General features: G+C 43.1%; 1 protein-coding gene across 4 annotated transcripts in view; it reads left to right on the top strand.

Annotated features, from left to right (window-relative positions):
- Window positions 1-5,170: 5,170 nt before the first annotated feature.
- Window positions 5,171-21,323, top strand: part of LPAR1 (lysophosphatidic acid receptor 1) — a 68,646-nt gene continuing 52,493 nt past the window's right edge. The window contains exon 1 of one of the 4 annotated variants that reach the window (XM_086867188.1): window positions 5,171-5,383. The gene's annotated coding sequence lies outside the window, so the exon portion shown is untranslated. Of the gene's footprint in view, window positions 5,989-21,323 lie in introns of all 4 variants that reach the window. The other 3 variants (XM_086867192.1, XM_086867189.1, XM_086867190.1) reach the window with 3 other exon arrangements.

Raw genomic sequence — 21,323 nt, 5'->3', positions numbered from 1 at the left:
GACTTCTGCTGATGAAGATCAAGAAGAGAGAGAAGGGGTCAATTATTATTTCAGTAAAAATAAACACATTAAGACACTAGTAAGAAATACTGTCTCATGAAGAAAAAATTCTAATGTAGCACTGAGTTTTTCACTTGGCATTATTTACTTTCTTCAAACAATAGCTCCAGCAGCTTTTCAAAGCCCACAGAATCACAGAATGGGTAAGATTGGAAAGAACCACAGCAGACCATGTGGTCCAGCATCTCTGCTCAAGCAGGGTCATCCCAGAGCACATAACATGGGATTGTGTCCAGACACTTCATGAATATCTCCAGTAAGGGAGAGTCCACAACCTCTCCAAGCAGCTTGTTCCAGTTCGCAGTCACCCACAGGATAAAGAAGTTCTTCATCAAGTTCAGGTGGAAATTCCTGACCATCAGTTTCTGTACATTGACTCTTGTCCTATGGCTTGGCACCACTGCCACCACTAAGAAGAGCCTGGCTCCTTCCTCTTGGCACCATCCCTTCAGTTATTTATAGATGCTGAAGAGGTCCCCTCTCAGTTGTCAGTTCTTGAGGCCAAACAGGCCCAGCTCCCTCATTACTTACCCATTTCATTTTCCTCATTTGTTTTATATAAGAGAGATGTTCCAGCCCCTTTGTTGTCCTCTGCTGGACTCACTCCAGGAGCTCCATGTAAGACCTGGCACTTAAACAGACCAAACTGATGTGCAAAGTTATCTAGAGTACAGAAGCATCCATGTGACGTTTTCTGAGCAATTTATTTTTTTTAATCCTATGACAGAGTATGGTATTCAATTTATTGCTGAACAAATATCATCCAGTTCAAGATGAAAAGGCACAGGCTAAATTACAGATTTTAGATGTGTCTGTTGACTAAGGATCACTGTTGGAGGAGGATTTTATATTCATGGGACCTTGCAGTTATAGCCAAAGGGGTAGGTGCTGGAGTGATGAACCCAACAGCTGCTGCTGCACTTGCTGGAGGTAAAGCTTTCCTCATTTCCCTGTATCCTCATGAGAAGGGGGATTCTAGTCATTTCATGGCAGACCAGAGCCCTGTGCTTGATGAAAAGACAAATCAGAACAAATCCCTTAGCACCCTACAAACAAATGTTTTTTCAACAACCTGGAAACAAAAGGCTGAATGAGTAGCAATGTTCAGGCAGCAAAAAACACAGAGCTCCCCTGAAACAGGGGTGGTGACCCAGCCCCAGACTCCAGTGCAGGTGTTCTGTAGAGCTGAAGGACACGTGGGAGTGTTAAATGCTGCAGCCATTCCATGGGAGATGCCTGCCCAGCCTTCCCTGCTGCCTTCCCTCCATGGAACCTGCAGCCACCCCTGAGCCTGCACTCACAAAACCCTAGCTCTTCCTCAATGTCTCGCCTTCCTCACCACAGCGAAGCCACCACCATCAGCCTCCTGGCCTCCCATCCAGGAGCCTCCTGGAAACCTTCAGCCCTGTGCCTGCCCCAGACAAACACCGTATGCTTCACACAGCCATCTGTGCATCTCACGGCATGGGATTCATAAGACTCTTAAACAGTAACACAGAGGTTTACCGTTCTGTATGAGCTGCTACTGGATTAGTCACTAATGCATGGAACTCCTTTGCAGCTCTGGCAGTAATTACCTGAAGCATTTTGCAAACCCTAGTCCACTCATCTCAGGGCAACATGGATGTTGCAAGTGCCAGGACAAACCCAAACCTTCTTTCACAAAGAGCATTGAGCCCTGGTCACTTGGACAGACACCGCTCTTATTTCTGGCACAGGCATTCTCTAAACAGCCTGTTCTGATCTAGATTTTGACAGAGAGGCTATGAGAATCAACCATCTCCTCTTCTTTTGTGGATATATTCCTAACCCTCTCCATGCTCAGGCACTTATGCACACTCATTTTTCCTTCAATCCTGGCCTTGCAGTCCTGCTGTTAGGGGACAGGCAGAAAGCCATGGAGAGCCAAAGCTTGGCTTCCAGGAGCACTGTGGTCACATTCGCTTTTCAGCGATCTGCTACACTTCAGAAGGATTAGGATATCCTCAGGTCTGGACAACAGGAGGCTGAACCAGTGAGAGTGAGTTTCCATGGAAAAAGTGGCTCTTTTGCCTTGAGAACTCAGAAGTTTTAGAGGAGTTTGTGCTCACAGAACATCAGGCACTGCTGCTGCATCATAGCAGGAGCACCGAGGAGACTGCACCAAGGCAGGACTGCCACATAACAAAGATGACATAGCTTTATGGATTTATGGGTTGCTTTCTTCCTGTGAGATGTTTCTCTGGAAAAAAGCATGTTTTCTGACTGCAGGTAATGTTATTTGCTCAGATTCCTCTGCATCCTGTTCTGAACGGAGATCCCTAGCATGTGAGCACTGGGGCTTCAGACAGTTTATATGCAACAAATGAGCAAAAAGTCAAACTCCAAATAGTGCTTTATTCTTTGTGAATTGTTGGAGCCGTTCTTTGTGATGTACACATGCTTTAGCAATCTACTACAAATGGTGGGACTCCAAGAAATAAAAGCTGATCAATAAAAAGTGAAAATACTGTTCAAGGTCTCTAATTATTCTATCTCTGATTGTGCTGAAGCATGCAATTTTTTTCCACAGGAATTAGTAGTGATCTCATTAAATGTTTCATTCAAAGCATCCACTGCACTGAAAATTTCAGCACATTTCCAATCCAAAATGAAATTACCCATTGCTACCCACACCAGAGTATGCTGCGTAGAGAAGTGACAGAGTGAAGAGACATCATACATGTAAATTCCCAGATTTTTATTTTTTTTTTTTTAATTGAAAACACCAGAGGTACTTTCCAAGCCCAGACTGAAGAGGAATTAGATGTTTAACTTTTCTGGGTTTGTATGACTAACCTTGCAGCCACTCAGTTGAAACTGTATGAATGCTGAGAATTAAATATATCAATGTCTGCATATGTTAAGCATACTTATGATTTGAATCAATTCACTAAATTGAGCAAATGGAACTTACATGGTTTGTTCTGGAAACAGAAGTTTTTCCAGACTGAAGGATGTGAAAACTACTTCCCTATCTAATGCAATTCAGTACATCTGTGTGTGATTACATAAACACGTCTCAGACCACAAAGCACCACAGCCAAGTCTCATAGCAGTTACATTCATTAAACTTCAGGCCATGTGATCTTCCCTGGACCTTCGATATTTGCCTGTTTGTAAGATTTACCGAATATTCTCTATATTTTCTATTTAGAGCAAGAGTGGCTGACTGAGAATTAATGACATTATCCTTGAACAAATGAGAAGTCAATGTTTCAGGGCTGAGCAAGCATGCCTGAAGTCACTAACAGAAAACAAAAGAACTGAAAAAAACATTGATTCTTTAACTATATCAGTTTGCTTTAAGTGGACTCAGAAATAGTTTTCTTTAAAATGCTTGCAATCATTTTACCTTCATGTCATTCCATCTCATGTGCAGATCAGCCTTTTCCCATTATCTCAGGACTGTTATTTTCTGCTGTTTTCCTTCAGGGATCAGTAGCTAGAGCTGCTGTAGAGGACATCCTAACCAGCAGTTTTGAGTAACCATAGGGATGTTACCATCCATAAGTATATCCATACCATCCATATCACCATAAGCAGTGGTGATTTCCAATTTGCAGATGTACTAGTTCTTGGCAGCAAGCACTGCCCTACTGAAGGAGACTCCTGCATTGCCTGAGGGGTGTAAGTCTCACCCACAGAGAGGTAAATCTTCTCAGACCACCTTTTGCCTGAAGCTTTGATTGCTTTCAAGTTAATCTTGGTTCTTATAGTGGTATCTGGGCAACTGGTTGAGGACAGGACATGTTTTGTAGACATGTACAGGCAGTTTGTGTCCCAAAAAGATGAGTAGAATCTGTTTTATAATGATGCTACAGCAGATATAGTGCCACAGGGCTGGAAGAATCAGTTTTACATTCTGAAGACCCACTCTCTGATTACAGCGACTCATGTATGTCATCCCTTTCCTACCACCAGGGGAGGGGAGGACACCTGCAGTTTGAGCACACTGTTTCAAGACTGCAGTTGTCCAGCAAGGATGTGGCCTGTGCATAAGTGAGAAAACTACTAAGACCTGCCACCATACTTGGTGTGTAGATGCTAAACCATCTATTAGAGCTTGTAACAGAACATGCTTTTTGGTCACCTCTTGCAAACACTTGGTAGCCTGCTTTGAACAGGTAGAAGATGAAATCCCGGCACTTTCCAAAGTTAATAGCCTGCAGAATGCTAAACAAAACTTTTCAGCATGTTGAAGTCTAGTTCCAAAGCAAAATTACAATACTGAGTACAAAAACAAAGTCTGTGTAATGACAACTTTTTCCAAAAGACAAAGCATCTCACCAGCCATTACAGCAAGAGACATGCTTTCACGGATGCCAAAAACGTTGTTAATAACCATACCTGTGGTGAAGCAGATATTGCCAGTAGCTACAGTAGACAGTGTCATCACTGTGCTGGTGGCACACAAGCAAAGATCAGACTTGAGAATTTTCTGAGCTGCTTTCTGCTTCCTTGAAAAATATGAATGCTTTAAGTGGGCTCGGTGCTTCATTATAGGATTTTGTGCTGCTGGAGGCACTGATGGCTTATGCAGCTATAGGTAACCTCTCTAGAAATCTCACTACAGGGGTTAGAAATGCTTGGCCATTTCAGCCACTGAACTCTAAGTGTTGTGCAACATACATGTTTTCACTTGATGCACGTATACGCGAAAGCGGCCTCTAGATGCTCCAGCAATCCAATGAAATCAGACTATTTCCCAGTAAAAACTTATGGGGGCAGGAGGTGGGGAAGAAGTAATTTGAACCTGGTTTTGCATAATGAAATAGTTCTTCTAATCTGGAAGACTATCTGTTGTGCAACCGTGTCCCCTTCCAAGGATGACTGCTCGGTGAACCTGCAAGTTGACTATTCCTATGACCGGGGCTCCCAAACGGCTCTCGCCGACGACAGCAAGATATTGGAAAGTTTCACAGGACGAGAACTGTGGCCGCTCCCGAAACACCTGCACACCACCGCCAGGCCGCCCTTCTCCGCGGTGCGCTGGGCGGGGGCAGGCTGGCTGGCGGAGCGGGCGGCCGGGCAGGCGCGGGCTGCGCGGGGCAGGCGGGGCGGGCACACCTGGGCCCCGCCCGGCGGGGGCGCGCAGGCGGAGCGGGGGCGGAGGGAGCCCGGCCCGGCCCGTCCCGTCCCGCTCTGCTCCGCTCCGCTCCGCTCTGGCCCTCCCCGTCCCACCCCTCATTCCTCCCTCTCTCCTTCTCTCCCCTCCTCCCTCCCTCCCTCCCTCCCTCCCTCTGTGCGCGCCGGCGGCGGCGGCGCCGCGCTCCCTCCAGCCGCGCCCGCGCAGCCCCCGCAGGTAAGCGCAGCGCGGCGGGCCCCGGAGCGGGGCGGGGGTCCCGCCGCTCCCGCCTGAGAAAAGGTGCCCGCTTCCCATTTCCCGAGGGCTCCGTGCCCGCGGCGCCCTTCGCCTCCTCTCTTTGGCTTTTTCTCTCGTGTTTCCGAACCTGGTCTGAGTCCCGCGGCGCGCAGTGGGGTGCGGGCGGCGCGCCTTGTCGGGGGCCCTCTCCCGCTCCTGCGGAATGGGATCGAGGGGTTCGAGGCGTCGGGTCAGGCTGCTATTCCTGCCGGACTAACATCTCCGGGGCTGGCCTGGAATAAGTGATGGGTACTTGTTTGATGAAGGAACACTCACAGGACTTAGGGTCTGCACTCATATTTTTCTTTTTATATATATATATATATTTTTCCTTTCCTCACCCATTCCTCCTGCCCGCCCTTCCCCCCCCCCCCCCCCCCATTCGAAAACTCTTTGGATTTATTTATACCAAATTAAGGCAGTGGAAAAAGTCCTAGATAAAGAATGGTTGCCCCCTCTGTCTTCTGACTTCCTCAGTCCATCGGACGAAGAGCCTGCTCAAGTCCGATGGGAGCAGTGTCGGTGTATCCACCGTGTTTACAAAGGTAAAGGACAGGGAGAAGATGAATGACAAGCATAGGGGTGTGATTTATTAGAGAAAGACCGGGAGTGGGGGAAACCGGAGGGAAACTAGAGGACAAAAGCTGCTAGCAGACTGAAGTGAGAAGACAGAGGTGGAACCAGAGGGACCAAGTTTCTTCCTCTAACTTCTTTTCCTGTGTTCTTTTTAAATAGTTCCACAGTGGGAACCATCCCAAAAAACTGCTTCCTATGGAAATATGTGAAAAGTTTTCATTATCACAAAAACGTTGGAATGTCTAAATTTAATTTTGTTGGGGATAACTCTGTGAAACAAGCTCACACCTTCATGATTTCAGTTGTCTGTGGATGTTAGAAGCTGCTTAAGTCTTCCCTTTCTTCTTTTGTATTTCTTTTCCATCCTTATTTGCTCTAGTTTTGGGCTGGTTTTCTGTGGTTTTGGTTTGTTTGTTTTTTTTTAAAATTGTTGTTGTTTGCTTGTTTGGTTGTTTTTTTGTTTGGTTGGGGTTTTCTAAAGTTTCAAGGCAATATAACTTGGGGGAGACCCTGTAGGTAACTTGTGTTCTCAAAGCGTGGGGGAATTGGAGTAGCTGCAATCTTTTTACTACTAAGAACTGCTGCAACTCTTATCTTTTCAAAGAAAGTTTTTGCATGCTAGGTCAGGTTTGGTGTGTTGTACCATTTGGTCTAAAATGAATCACTCTCAGGTCAGGGAGTCATGTTTCAATTTGGCGGCCAGGGCTGTGTGTTACTCTTGCGCGAGGATGGGCTACACAGCACTAAAATAATATTTCTGGCAATTTCAGCGGTGGACTGAAGCAATACTCTGTGTGCACAGGCGTAAGTGAAGCTCTGCCCTGCAGCTTGCTATTACTGGCTATAGGCGTGCCGCCTGTTTTTCCTTGACTGATATGTGCTCGGACTTAAAAGCAACTTGATAGGCCTGTGTTTTACTGTTGTTTTTATTAAATATTAACCACACAAAATTAAATGCTGTTTTGCTCCAGAATAGATTGATACTGTCTCATCCTGTGCAGTTGTTCGTGAACGGTGGTTTTCCTTTTTTGTATGGCAAATAACCAAGGAAGTGTTTTTCAGGAGTACTAAGAAGCGCTGCTGCATGATCAGTGTGGTGTTCTCTTTATCACTCCCCATTACAGATTGCAGTAGTTAGACCCTTGGCTGCTATAAACCTTGTTCTGAGAACTTAGCAGTAGCTGTGCTGGTTGAAGAGAGGAAAACATTGGCTGGTGTCTGCTTTCTCTTCCTCTGCTCTTCAAAACAAATATTGAGGGTCGAAAGGTTAAACAGCTTTTGAGCCGAAACACATGGAAAATGCAAAATTAAAGTAAGACTACTCTGCGTACCCACCCAGCTTTAATATGTGAGCTCCACGTGTGAGTAACAGACCATCTTATCACTGTGAGCAAATACTTTATGGTCATGTGGTTCTCATCAGTGGCTCTAGAAGATTGTAACTAAAATACAATTCCTTCTCTGCTTAAAAATGGGAAAAAATAAAAATCTGTCTTTAACTTGGTCTTACAGTGTCACGCAGTTAAACTATTTGGGGAATCCAGGAGAGGCTGTTGAAGAAAGTGTTTTGCTCTGCTCTGTACATACATGGGATTCACTTTGATAACACTGTGATGTGCCCTTAATAACATCTTAATGGATAGTTAGTTGTTGCTCAGTGGCCCCTCCATGTTGAGCTTGCTTTGTCTCATATTCAGAGGTTTAAATCAAAAGACAAGTAACTCTTCTGAGCAGCTTTTTTCCTTTGGGAGACCACCACCATCTTCCCTTTGAGTACCAAGCATTTTGAGCACTCTGAGGTGAGCTGCCTTCTCCAGATGGCAGAAGAGCTGGCTTGGAGCACCTCTAGGTGGTGACCTGCCAGCACTTACTGAGCACTGCTGCTGGTTTGTTTTTGTTTTATCGTATGGATGCAGAGGAAAATTGAGTGCAGCTCTTTTGCCTCTCGTAACAGCTGAGTGGGGAACTTTTCACAGGCTGCCACTTACGGTCTTGGTGATGCTCAAGGATGTGTGGCAGAATTTGAGAGTGGGAACAGGTACTGTATGGTAGTTGTCCTTTTTACTACTATTTCCCGTACAAAATTAGAATTTGCTACGTAAGTGCAATTTCCTCCTTTTCAGAAAGAAAAGTGCATGTAATTTAAGGGACACTTAAATTCAGCTTAAATCTGTAAATGAGATATTTGAAGAGTGACTGCTACACAAAATGCCAGGGGAAAGATGCATACAACTGTTTTACTGACGGAAGGATAGAGCAATCAATATTTGATCCCTCCGGCATCTTTAGTTAGTGGATTAGTTCTTTACATGCTGTGCATTTTAATACTTCAGCTTTCACAATAGGCTGTATTATTTTCTCCATCACTTTAAAGAAAACCAACATCTGAGAAAATAAAATGTGTCTTCTCTTTTTTCTTTTTCCATCTTCCCATGTCCTTTTCTTTAAGATTGCTTTCAGTTTGGGTATATCTCATTTGTTGCCTTAGGAGTTTTGCTAATTTGAATGGAGAATGCTGCTCTGCAGAAATGCTTAATCATGAGGGTGTTGAGAACTAATAGCTTCAACTGGCAGTGGTTATGTAGCATCTGATAGGTTTCTGACTTTTCCAGGTGTCACAGGATGATGCTGTAGAGATGTGGCACTCAGCAGTGCTGCATTAGGGCTGAACTTACACACTTCATGTTTTCCCCCATGTGTTTTTCTTCATTGCAAATGCAGAAGCTTAAGGCTTCATCCATGGCCCATAGATGTCAATGGCAAAATCTGTGTTGGCACTGAATGACTTTGGATCATCAGGTGTGAGGCTGTTGAGTTGCTTTCATAGAAATACAAAATTATTCCCGGGGCAGAAGAAAGTTCTCTTAAGGAAATGAGAGCTGCTGTTCTACTTACACATCAGGGAACTTGAATTTTAGTTCTCTTCCTTTATGTTTCAAGCTTAGTTTCTTTAAAACACGTAGAAGCATTGCCTGTGCATTCTTGCACTTTCATTGATGTATTGGTACACATGACGGGGAATATCTCAATGTCTGGTGCCTTGGTTTGTTTTTTGTTGAAAGTAGAGGAGAATTCTGAGAAGTGCCTGTCTTTGTGTACCCAGACCTCTCCTCCATTGGTGTTTCTTGACTGCCTGACACTCTGTCCATCCTCCCAAACTGTTTAACGGCACACCTGGTTTGCAAAATCTTGGAAATTTTTTGGCTGAAGGTTGCACTCTAGGATCAATTTTCATTTTTTAATGACCAGTGTTTCCAGCTGTTGAAAGAACTGTTTCTATTTGTGCAACAGTGAGCACCAGAAAAGAGCCTCCATGCTGATGCTGGTTTAGGTAACTTATGAGTGCCCCCTTCTCGCATCACAGCTCTGTGGCCATGGCATTTCTCTTACAAGCTCTTGACAAAGAACTTTGAGGTGGTTAAGGCATTGTATTTCTCTACAGAGGAACAATAGCCTTGCTTGGATTAGTGCAAAGTATCCAGAATTTCCTGATTAGGCACAGCCTGGAATAGTTTGTTGACCATTATTTTTTTTCATTCCTGTACCAATTTCCTCCTGGATCTGGCTCCTTCTTGACTCAGGTAACTGTAGGCAGTTAGGTTAGTGCACATAAAGAGGAAGCACTGGTGCATTTACCCAGAAGTAAAGTAGTTATTCTTAAAAAGAAAGTGATTCTTCTCCCTTGGCTTCTGGCAGCCAAAAACAGCCACAGACTTGCGGGGCTGCTGTGGTTCAAGGAGTCTGGGTAAGGCATGCCTGCCCCTGTCAGCAGCACAGCCAGAGAGGGGGAGTCACATCCCTCCTCCTCCTCCTCAAGCCACTCCCAGGATAAATAGCCTGGATGGGGTTCTGGCCTGGGGTGTGTGCAGTGTTTTGCTTTCCAAGTGCCTTGAAGATTTGTGCTGGTGGACTTTGTGATGGATAATGGCCTGGCTGCTGGTCCTGCTGGGGAAACAGGAGCAAAATGTTGTGCCTTGCAGTTTCCCTCTCATACATTGCAATGTGGTCTACTGCTGAAGTGATAGTAGGTGGTGTGGATTAGTGTCACAAGAAATGCCTTCAGTTGCAAAAGTAGGGAGGCTGGATGTCTTTTAGAAGGAAACATATTTTGGGAGTACAGATACTGTACTGCTGAGAACCGTATGCAGACTTTTGTGCCAACTGAATTATCTTTATTTTAGATTTCTTTAACTTGAATGGCATTGGAACTGGTTTTTTTTTTGTTTGGTTTTTTTTTTTTTTTTCCCTTCCATGTGATATACTCTAGATAAAATTTAGAGTGCCTCTCATTTTCTTTTTAAAAATACAAATATGATAAATATAAAACCCCAATATTATCCTTCTGGTTTTTCTTCTGACTGTGACTAAGAAGAAAATACCTCTTGAACTGGATTTTTGAAACTGCTGGAAAAAATGTCTGTGAGTTTGGTCATATATGATAATCCTTAGTTTGGTGTAGGCCTCGTGTTGCCATATTACAGACCATTCTGGCTTTTCTGTAGGAATTTGCGTGCCACAGTGACCTTTGGAGTAGGATGGATTTCACAGGCACTTTATGCAGTACATCCATTTCTTTGCCAGCTAGAAAATGTATTGCATATTGCAGTGCTTGCAGGAGCAAGCCTGAAAGCATTGGATTGACATCAAAGGCAAGATCTTTCTGTACAGAATGCTGGAGATTGTAAGAGTGGTAAAAATCTGGCAAAAGAAATGCATACTGTTTTTCATTGCAAGCCCCTTTCCCTCCCTCCTCCCTGTCTTTTTAGGGTGTGTGTGGCAGACATGAAATGATGCTGGTACATTAACAGAAGCAGAAGTTTTTCTTAGAAGTTTTTTGGGGGTTGTTTTGCCCTTTGAGGATGATTGTTTTCACCTTGGGTGGAAAAATATAGCTATAGTAGTATCCATTTTTTATTAAGAAGAAGTTAGCTGCAGCAATAAGTGTTGAACGAGTATTGAATGTTTGCAGCATAGAGAAACCTGTATCTTCTTTGAGTAAGTGGGTGATTATTTAAAAGCTGTTTGCTGAACATGAGCTCCAGCAAAGACTCACTGGAATCCAAGCAGTCAAGGGAGATGCTGTACAGGTCTCACCTGTTTTTAAAGACTGATAAATTCCCAAGCTTTCATAGCTATGTAGCTTTCAACTGTGGCAAGTGTTGTTTCGTCTGCTGCGAAGGGGTATTGATAAAGGGTCTGTAGCTGCTGGATTTTACTGAGTGTTTAGTCTTTGATAGTGCAGTCTGTTTTTGACCTGTTGTGGTTGTTAGATCTGCCAGACAATGTCCTGAAGCCTTGAGCTGATGCTGGTGACAGAACAAGGGAACTGGGGTGGCATTGCACATCTGCAATGTGTGGAGGGCAGCATGCCTTCCCGAGCCAGGATGGGGGTGTCCACAGCCAGGGTGTTTGTGCAGAAGAAAACTCAGGCTTGTTTGCTGCTCAATTCTGAAGAGTGAGGTGGAAGGGCTGAAGGAGGGGAGGAAGGCTCTGGGGGTGCCACCAGTGCAACAGTCACTGTCCCTGCAGCTCACAGCACAGGAGCCCACCAAGCGGTGAGAACCCCTACCCTCCTGCTGCTTTGGGTCGAGGAGAAGTAAATTGTCAGTGGCACCAGCTGCAGCTGCTGCCAGTCGGATGGCTGGTGGCAGGAGACCAGTGGAGAACTGTGGGTTGCACCTCAAGCCAGTGGCAGTGTCAGGAGAAGGTCACCTTGCCCCTGGATGTTGCCTTGCACTGGGAAGGACTGTGGTGGTCATTATTGTGGTCAGTATTTTTTTTTATTTTTTATTTGTGTGCCTGCATTAGGTGTTCACTGACTCTCTGGATGGGTTCTGTTTTCTTGTAGTTACTGTGTTTTACAATCTCTTACTGCAACAGTGGTGTCACTTCTTGGGTCTCAGAGCTTTCAAGGTTTCATGGTTGTGTTAGTTACCATTCTCACAGTTACTTGTAACCAAATACGAAGTGGCGGTGTGTATGTGTGCTTGTTGTTCTATCCAGACGCTTCTGGGCTCTTTCATTGATGCTCCAATAGAAGTAAATTGTGCACTTCTGTGGATAGTTGAGTTGTTGTTTCAATGCCAATAGTGACAGGTGGGTTTTCAGTGATTGTCTGTAGAGACTGGATCAGTAGTGTTACAAGATACGTGCAGTCCTCTTGTAGTGGAAAGGGTTTCACGTGGTAGTGAAGCTGTGTTGTAGGATGTAAAGGGAAAATTTGGGTACCTTGCCTAAGGTTGTGCTTATAGGAGTAAACCTTGTAGCACTTTTCTGTAGTTGCATGCTAACTTTGAATATATAAAACAAATTATTGAAATAAAAAAGCATTTGGGAAATTAGTAGGGGAATGTTAGAGAGAGAAGCATAGATTCAGACAGGTAATGCTAAGCTTGTCATTCCCAAAGGAGAATAAAGCACTGTAAGGTCTGTGTTAATACTGTGTTGCATGTCACTGACTATTGCACTTGGAAGGTGTCTTTGCAAATGTGTGCACAGCCCTGATTAAGTGTCGTGTGTTGTATTGGCAAATCATCAGTACAGGAGAGTAAAAAGTTCTCTGCATCCATATGAGAATGTCTCCAGGCTTTTCTGTCTTCAGGATGAACCAGTGAATGAGTAACATGTTGTCCTATATGCCACAGTAGCACCAGGATGTACCAGGAGTGGTGTTTGAGCATGTGTTAACCATCCATGTAAGCATTAGATTTGGTTGAGGACCAAAGCCTAGGCTTTCAGGGAAGAATTCATTAGGATTTTCAGCCATTTCTTTCCATGTGTCTCCCTGTTTGCTGCTACATTCCTGCAGACACAAGCCCAGTGCATCAAAACATCATTGTCCCTTCATTCCTCTTGTTAAGGAAACGGAATTCACCAATTTAACAATTGAGATGCTGCAATAGGACAAACAACTTCAGGGAAATGGATGTGTGGATAGGTACCTAGTATTCAAAGAGTATCATCCTGAATGTGACTTGTACTTGAAAGATACCATTATAAATGTCTATCAAGTGTATCGGTCTTGCTGTCTTTCCTTTTCCTTGCTGTCCCTCCCAAAATGAGTCATACATGGAGGGCAGTTCTGTGGAAATGAGCCAGGTACCTTGAGCTGCCCTGGGCATGGTTTCTGCACAGGGCTTTGAGAGCTGTCCCAATGTGACTAGCAACACACCAGCATCGTTTTGCTCCTCCTAAAGCTTTAGATGGAACTGCAGAAATGCACTCGGAGCAGTGTATTTCCCTCCACAGAAACCTTGCAAACAAAAGACTTTTCTGAATTAGTGTTTTCTCCCCTAGTCTTTAAGCTTTTGTTCACAGTAGTTACAGTATCCTATTTCAAAAGCCCATGCCAGTGGGACTGGAAACTGACTGAGACTTCAGGGTGCTACTCTAATCAGAACAATTCTGATATTTAGTGAATAGACTAAAAATAGATCTCTAGAATTAATCAATTTTGCAAACAGTTGATAGGAATAGCACAGGTTAGTGCCTCCTTATCCAAGAAGTGTTTCTGCTTCCTGCCTTGGATTGCTTAAGATTCACATGCAAAAGCATCCTAGGAGGTTCAGCCTAGAGGAAAAAATTCAGGGGGAGATGTGCAAGCTGATGACAATCTGATGACAGGAGGAAATTACATGATTGTAGAAAACATAAATGCCTTAAAAATAATATGTCTGAGCAAACGCTTATGCCATGATCCTGCATATTTCCATCCCCAAGACCTCTTCCACAAAGTTTCTTGCAATCAGTTCTTGCCCAGATTTTTATGACAAATTTCTGTTTGAGAGATTTGTTTACAACTTCTTTTGTTCTTCTTTCTAAATCGTTCTTAATAGTCTATGAATACTCTGTGAGGGAATCTTTGGTACAATTTTTGTGTTAAAACAGTTACTTTTTCCCTCAGAAAGTGGCACAAAAGTGCAGGAACAGCTTTGGCATACAAGCCACACCCTGCTCCTTTGTGCTTCATGTGAGAAAGGAGCAGGGAAAAATACTGACTTTTCTTGGAGTTTCCAAGATGAGGTGACATTTCTTGGTTGGTAGGAAACCCGAATGTGCACTCGCCATGCATCTGCCTCCTGCAATTGTTCCAGAAGTCATTCTCTGCTCTGTATATCCCTCTGACTGTTCCTCTTGTGGCTTGATTAACTTTCCTCCCAAGACCCTGCAAGTGTCATCTGCTTGTATAAGCTGTGTCTCCACTAGAGGGGGGTGCCACTATTGTTGTAGTGGGAAACTGAGGATTTGGTAAGTTATGGTGCTTTACTCTTCCTTCTTGCCTGGCAGTGGTGCACCTTGTAGGGTTAAGTAGAGTATTCTTGGAAGAAGGCTGCTGCAAGAGTGAAGGCAGCAGCTGACCAAGTAGTAGGCGTTGGGTTTCTCCAAAACTGTCAGTTCTGCCAGCTGCCATAGTGCATTTTTGCATAGAATCATAGAATTATTTGGGTTGGAAGGGACATTAAGGATCAGCTCAGTCCCAAGCCCCTGCCACAGACAGGAACACTTTCCTCTGGACCAGTTTGTTCAAAACATTTTGCAGCATAACCTTGAACAGTTCCAGGGATTGAGGTATCCATAGCTTCTCTGGACAGCCTGTTACAGTGTCTCATTACTTTCACAGTAAGTAATTTATTCCTGATACTAATCAATATATTATGACCTTTTTCTGGGTCGGTTACCCCCTGTCCTATCACTACATCTGTTTTTTATATCATCATTTACATCACTACAGCTTTTTTTATATGCTCTCTTTAGGTACAGGAAGGTGCTGTAAGGCCTTCCCAGAACCTTGGCTTCTCCAGGCTGAAGAGCTGCACTTTCTCAGCCTGTCTTCACAAGGAGAGGTGCTTCAGCCCTCTGCTCATTTCTGTGGCCCACTCTGCACTCACTCTTTCTTCCTTTAGAGACGCAGAGCTGGGTGCAGATCTCCAGGTGGGAGCAGAGGGGGAGGGAGTATAAGGTTGGCTGACCTCCGAGAAGCTGCTCAAAGCAGGAGGCTGAAAGTCAGACCCAGCATGCCTAAGTGGGCTGTGTCAGGGATGAGAGTAGCTGTGCATGGGCCTCAAGCTTTGGTGTCATGGACACAGCTGGTGTGTGCAATTGTGGGATGCCTAAAAACTCTGGCTTGTGGGTGGATTTCAGTGCATTCTCCTTTTGAGGCCTGGATGCCTTGAGCTTCTTAGTTTATTTGTGCGGTCACAAAAAAAGTCTTCGTGGTTCCCAAGTAATGTTTTATGGCTTATGCTTTTGTTACAAAACTGTCTGAAGGAGGCTTTGAAGTGTGTATGTGTTTAAAGTTTGTACCCATGCTAATGTGCACCAAGTTTCAACGGAAGAGCTGGAGGCAAACTACTAGTTAGTTTTTGTTTTCTTATTTATTAAGAAAAATCCATTGATATTCAGTTGTACTTTTGTCCAATAGGATTGTTTTTCACCTTTCTTACTCTTTAAAAGAGGTTCAAAAGGAGTTTATCTGAAAAATATTGAGGGAGACTAGACAGTGCTTGGACACTAACCTTTCTGTCATCATATGAGTCAGAAGAATGTTTTATTTTGCTCTCTTTTTTACATCAGCTTCCATTATGCCTCCTGATTTTCTGTTTTCACTTGAAATTATGGCATCTCCCAAATATTCTGATTGAAATCTTGTTGTTTCTGTTGGGCATTGTATATATTAAGGACCTAGTCAGAGAAGCTGAATAATCACTGAAGTATGGTGTGAATTTACAACAGCCTACTTAATTCATGTGACCTCTTGTATGCAGTAAGAGCCTGTCTGCTAAACACAACTCAGAGTTAATCCAAGTCAATTCTTGAAGTGAATTAGTCAAGCTGTGAGCTAATCCTCTGTATTTACCTGCTTGTTCAGATAGGCAGCAGCCTAAGTTGCTTTAAACTTCACTTGATAGTTGAAAGAAGAAGGATCAGAGGGAAAGGTGATGAAGTTTTGTTGTTTTCTTCATATCTGTACTTTCAGGGCATATATCAGTAGTGCTTTCCATTTATAAATCTTGAATTCATAGAATGATCAGCATAAGCTGCCCAAGGCCAAAAGCCAGTACTCTGCTGCAGTTCTCTACTAAGCATCCCTGACAGCTGCTGCTCCCAGGCTATTTTGGGGAGTGTGTTACTTCTTGATTATCCATAAAAATTGTTCCACAAAAAGTCCAACCAGTTGAGTTAGCATGCTCATGTTAGTTAGTAGATGGCAGGGAGCATGATGCAGACTGTGAGGACTAGGAAGCCCTGTTGACCTCTGCCAAGAAACTAGTAACCAGCCCAGATTTTACAGCAGGGATTCACAAATTCTCGGTGTATTGTTCTGAGCACGCCAGATACTTGCATGATGGACAAGAAGTAATTCCTTTCCATTCATCAGTACCAGGATTTTTATTGTCTTGAGCTACTGGGTTTGCTCCCCCTCCATTTTGACAAGATCAAAGGTAAGATCTTATTTCTGGGTCACTGCTGTCCATCAGATAAGTTTGTTTGTGGCCTTGGGAAAGAGCAGTGACATGAGAATAGGGAATTTAAATCCTGTCATTAAGATAATTCTTTCTTATTGTTAATTCTAAGTTCTTTCAAGCTTCATCCAGATTAACTTTGCAAAATACATCACTGCAGAAAGTGTTAGGAGAACAGTCAGTTAAGCCAATGCAGATGTTGCATAAATATTTCTGAAGGAGCATGAGTGTTATTTCTGGTTTGAGGGGTTGATAAATAGTTCCTGTGTCTGCATTGGTGGTGGCCTGAACCATGTTTAGCTATTGCCTTACAGTCTTCAATGTATTTTCAGGAGTCTGGGGAATAGCTGGCAAATTTCTATTTCAGATAAACTAAATTAAACTCCTGTTTATGTATCATTGGTCATGGTGCATGTAGATCTATACTGAGGTGGTGCCTTTGTAATTTGGGATTTGGGGTTTGGCATGCTTAATTGTGAACTTCCTTGGCTTCAGCATTTCCAAATTACTGTATTTTATGGTGGTTTATTCTGCCTGAAGATTGAACATCTGTTTTGTGCATGCAGGGTAAAAAGGAAGTATTCCTTTTAAGGCTGGCCCCCCCTCAAAGCTGCTTAGAGAATTGTGACATTTTGTTACAATCCAGATGTTGTTTTTTTTTTATCTAGCAAAAGGATATTGCCTGAATGTTTAAATTCAAACTTGTTTCAGAAGAGTGCCAGCCTATTACTACTTTTCTGAGTTTAAACAAAAGGTGGAGTTTACAAATGGAGTCTCTGGTGCTGATCCATGGAAGTGTTGAATTGTATCACTTTGTTATTTCTTCTTGAAAACAAATATGAAAATTCTTTTTGTAAGTTCTTGAGAAGATTTCCTTCTTGTAGCTTTTTCTGTTGAGGGAGTGATAGTTGGAGAAAAGGATTCTGATTTCTGATATAGTGATTTATAGCTTGCTGGAAGCATAATCATATAATGGCTTAGAAGGGACCTTAATGACCATCTAGCTCCTGGCCCCCTGCCCTGGACAGGGGCACTTTCCCTAAACCAGGCTGCTCAAAGCCCCATCCAACCTGACCTCAAACACTTACAGGCATGGGGCATCCACACCTTCCCTGGGAAACCTGTGCCAGTGTCTTACCACCCTCACAATAAAGGATTTCTTCCTAATATAAAATCTAAATCTACTTTCTTTCAGTTTGAAGCCATTCCCCCTTGTCCTGTCTCTACATGCTCTTGTCAGAAGTCCCTCTCTGTGTTTCTTCATGTGCTGGTAGGCTGCAATTAGGTCACCGTGAAGCCTCCTCTTTTCTGGGCTGAGCAATCCCAATTCCCTTAGCCTTTTCTCCTGAGGTGCTCCAATCCGCTAAACATCTTGGTGGCCTCCTCTGGAGTCAGTCTAACAGGTCAATGTCCTTCTTGTGCTGGGACCCCAGAGCTGGATGCAGGGTTCAGGTGAAGCAGAATCCCCCTCTCCCCTGCTGCCCACACTGCTCTGGATGCAGCCCAGGACACGTTTGGCTTTCTGGGTTGTGAGTGCTCCTGGCTGAGCCATGTCCAGCCTCTCACCCCCAGCACCCCCAAGCCCTTCTCACTGGGCTGCTCTCCACCTGTTCATCCCCCAGCCTGTGCTGATACTGGGAGTGTCCTGGCCCAGATGCAGCCCCTAATGCCTGGTCTTGTTAAACCTCTTGAGATTCCCATGGGCTCACTTCTTGAGCTTATCCAGGTCCCTCTGGATGGCATCCTGACCTTCAGGTGTGTCAACAGCAGCACTGAACTTGGTGTCATCTGCAAATTTTACTGAGGGTATCCCTGTGGATATCCTGTCATTAATAAAGTTGATACAAAAGTCTTTAATCACTGTTAGCTTCTTTAATGATAATGATTAGTAAGCAAAATAGTAATGAGAATGTATTTGGAGCCAAATTGTCTGCTATCCATGCAGTTCCAGTGTTCAGAATAATTTTAATGAGCAGCTCCTTGCTCTGTCTCTCTCTTTTTCTTTTTAATATCAGAAGAGACAGAAGAGGGTAAAAGCATGCACCATACTTGCTTCTTCTATACACACATGTGCACACAATGCTGGCAACAGTTAATAATGTATCTTAAATGATGGGTTATCCATGGTTACTTTGAACTTTCCTGCCTCTTAGTTAACTACTTCAAATTTCTTGTCTATCAGTAGAAATAAACAATTTTAAAGGAGTTTCAGAAACTGTTTTGAAATTACTTCTTTTAGAAGTATTTGGTACTATAGAGGTCAGTATGATGAAAGAGTATATTTTGAAAATACAGTCATATGACAGCAGTTTCTTTGTGGCTGTGCTATGAGAGACCATCCATATTGTAGTGACTAGTTTATGTAAGCCTGAGTAAATTGGCATTGTTTTCCTGGAGCTGGTGTCTAGCTGTATTTTTCTTCTTTATTTTCTTGTGACCCTGGAAGTTTAAAGTAGTGATGTAATGTTGAAATGAGATGATTGCATGAATTATTACTCTGGAGTCTTCCTAGTTCATGTTGCTTTAACTTGAAATACAAAAATTAAAAATTCACTTTCAGGGATATCTTACTGTTCCGGTACTTAACAATTAAAAAAACATTGTGGAGCTGCTGCTGCAGTTGTTTCTTGAAGATGGTGCTGTGGATAGTAGAGATGTTTTAAAGCAATTTTTGCACGTCTGTATGTTTGGTGTGATTATTTTACACTGGACCTGCTCATTGTGCTGAAGAAGCTCCTAAAGCATCCCAAGAGACTTGCCTCTACCTGCCAGCATCCCTTGCATTAAGGCAGATGCTATCTCTTGTCCCCCAGAGAGTGGGAAGAGGTTCTCCAGCCTTAATGAGTGGCAGAGGAACGATCATCGCTAAGCAATTTCTAACAAGCAAGCGCTTACGGAAGTCATTAGGAGAAGCTAGATAATGGGTGAAATAATTCTAGAGGTGCTGGATAGTAATGGGAAGGCAAACTGATATGTTTGCTTTAAAGGGCAAACTGCAGGAAATGAGAAAACTGAGGAAGCTATGCAGAATTTTTTGAATTTGCAGACAAAGCTCCATTTTTCAGAGAAGTAGAAAGCTTCAAGAGAAGATGAAGTATCATTCTGGGTTTAAAAAACAGCAACAAAATGCTCCCCAAGAGATGGGTGTGGAATAGATACAATATGGAAATAATCAGGAAAAGAGGTTTAGCAAGTGAGAGAATTGCACAGGATAGTGCAAGCTGACCTAGGTCAGGGAAGTATGGAAAGGATTCTGGAAAAGGACAACTACAAAAAATAAGTGGAAGTTTTGTCTGACTGCTAATGAGATTAAGTGCTTCAATCTGTAGCAGAGTAAAAGGTATCCTGTGTTTAGCAAGTAAAAGGAGTATGATTCAGTTTTGGATAGCACAGTCATGAGAGTTTCAGAAAAAAAAAAAAAATTTAGGTGTTAATAGAAAATTAGGAGTGTGTCTCTTTTTCTATTTTTTTTCTTATTTTGGAAATTTTTTTTTCATCAGTATTGAAAGAAACCTGGTGTGCTGCTCCATCCCTCATGGCTTAGCCTGCTGCTGATGTGAGTCCAGTTTGTGTTATAACTGACATGACTTGGGGTGAATATGCTCATGATTTCACATGTTACAGTGCCAAATCCTGTGGGTTTGTCCTTTCAAAGTATGCTTTCTGTCACTTAATAAAATGTGACATTTCCTTCTCCCTCCAAAAACCCCAAAATAACAAAATACCCAAGTCCAAGACAAAAACCATTCCTTAAAGAATGAACAACTTGTAATTCACTTAAGATCATCTGGAGGTCCTTTCTAGGGCTGAACTTCAGAGCAGGTAAAGGAGAAAGGTAGACATGAGGAGTTTAATTACAGACTCTTGAATTGTCTGCCCTTTGGTGAAAGCCTGTGCATGACCATGGTCAGTCTGCTTTTGTCATCCTCAGAAGGGGTATGAGGCAAAATACAGCAGCATGTGGAGAAGACTTCCCTACAAGATAAAGGCTTGAGGATATTATACAATCTACAGGTTCATTTGGTTATTTTCACTGAAAATCTGTGAAGGGAGGTTTTTGTCCTTCTGTACGTTCAAACTTCTCTTCTGCTTATCTTTGGAGTTGTGAGCAGGGTCTCTAACATCACAGTGTGGTGTTAGATGTGATCACAGTGGGATCACTGTGGAGTTATCTTTGCTGAACCATGCTCTTGGTGACAGCAGATGATTTCTCTGAGAGAGTGAAATTGCATGATGATACTATTTTATTGTTGTAAATAAATTCAGCGTGTGATAAATGACTAAGGTGACAGATCATGTCCCTAATCTTACAGTGGGGAAAAAGGACAGTTTCACAGAGTACTTCCTCTGCAGAGTTCATGAAACTATTTAGCTTGGTTTAGGAGGCTCCACCTGGGGCATCCTTGCTGAACTTGCAGGTTGTATTCTGTCATGGGAAGCCTTGGCAGCAAAATTCTAGTTCCCATTATTAGGCCAGAACAGTGATCTCCCCCACATTGGCCACAGAGCTTCTATTCAAAAGAGTTTGACTGACACAATTATTTTTTTGTTTGAAGCACAGACTGCACTGTGAATGCATATGACTTAGATTTGACATCCTCTGTGGAACCTTGTACTCTGGAAGGGTCCTACTGAATCTAAGGACAGATTTTAAAATTTGTACAGAATGAAATTTCTAGCCTCAGATCACTACTGAAATCTTCACCTTTTTTCCTTACCTAAGAAAGGCTAACCAGCTGTATTTTGAAAGTAGACTGAGGTAATGGAAACTGGAAGTCTCTTTTAGCCCCAGGAAGTTGCTAACTTCCCTGCAGCAGTTTTAAAAAGTCTAAGTGTCTTTG

This window comes from Cyanistes caeruleus, chromosome Z, assembly GCF_971803275.1.
Source record: "Cyanistes caeruleus chromosome Z, bCyaCae1.hap1.1, whole genome shotgun sequence".
Classification (NCBI taxonomy): domain Eukaryota; kingdom Metazoa; phylum Chordata; class Aves; order Passeriformes; family Paridae; genus Cyanistes; species Cyanistes caeruleus.
The sequence above is the reverse complement of the archived record's forward strand: the minus strand, read 5'-3'. Positions and strand labels throughout refer to the sequence as shown.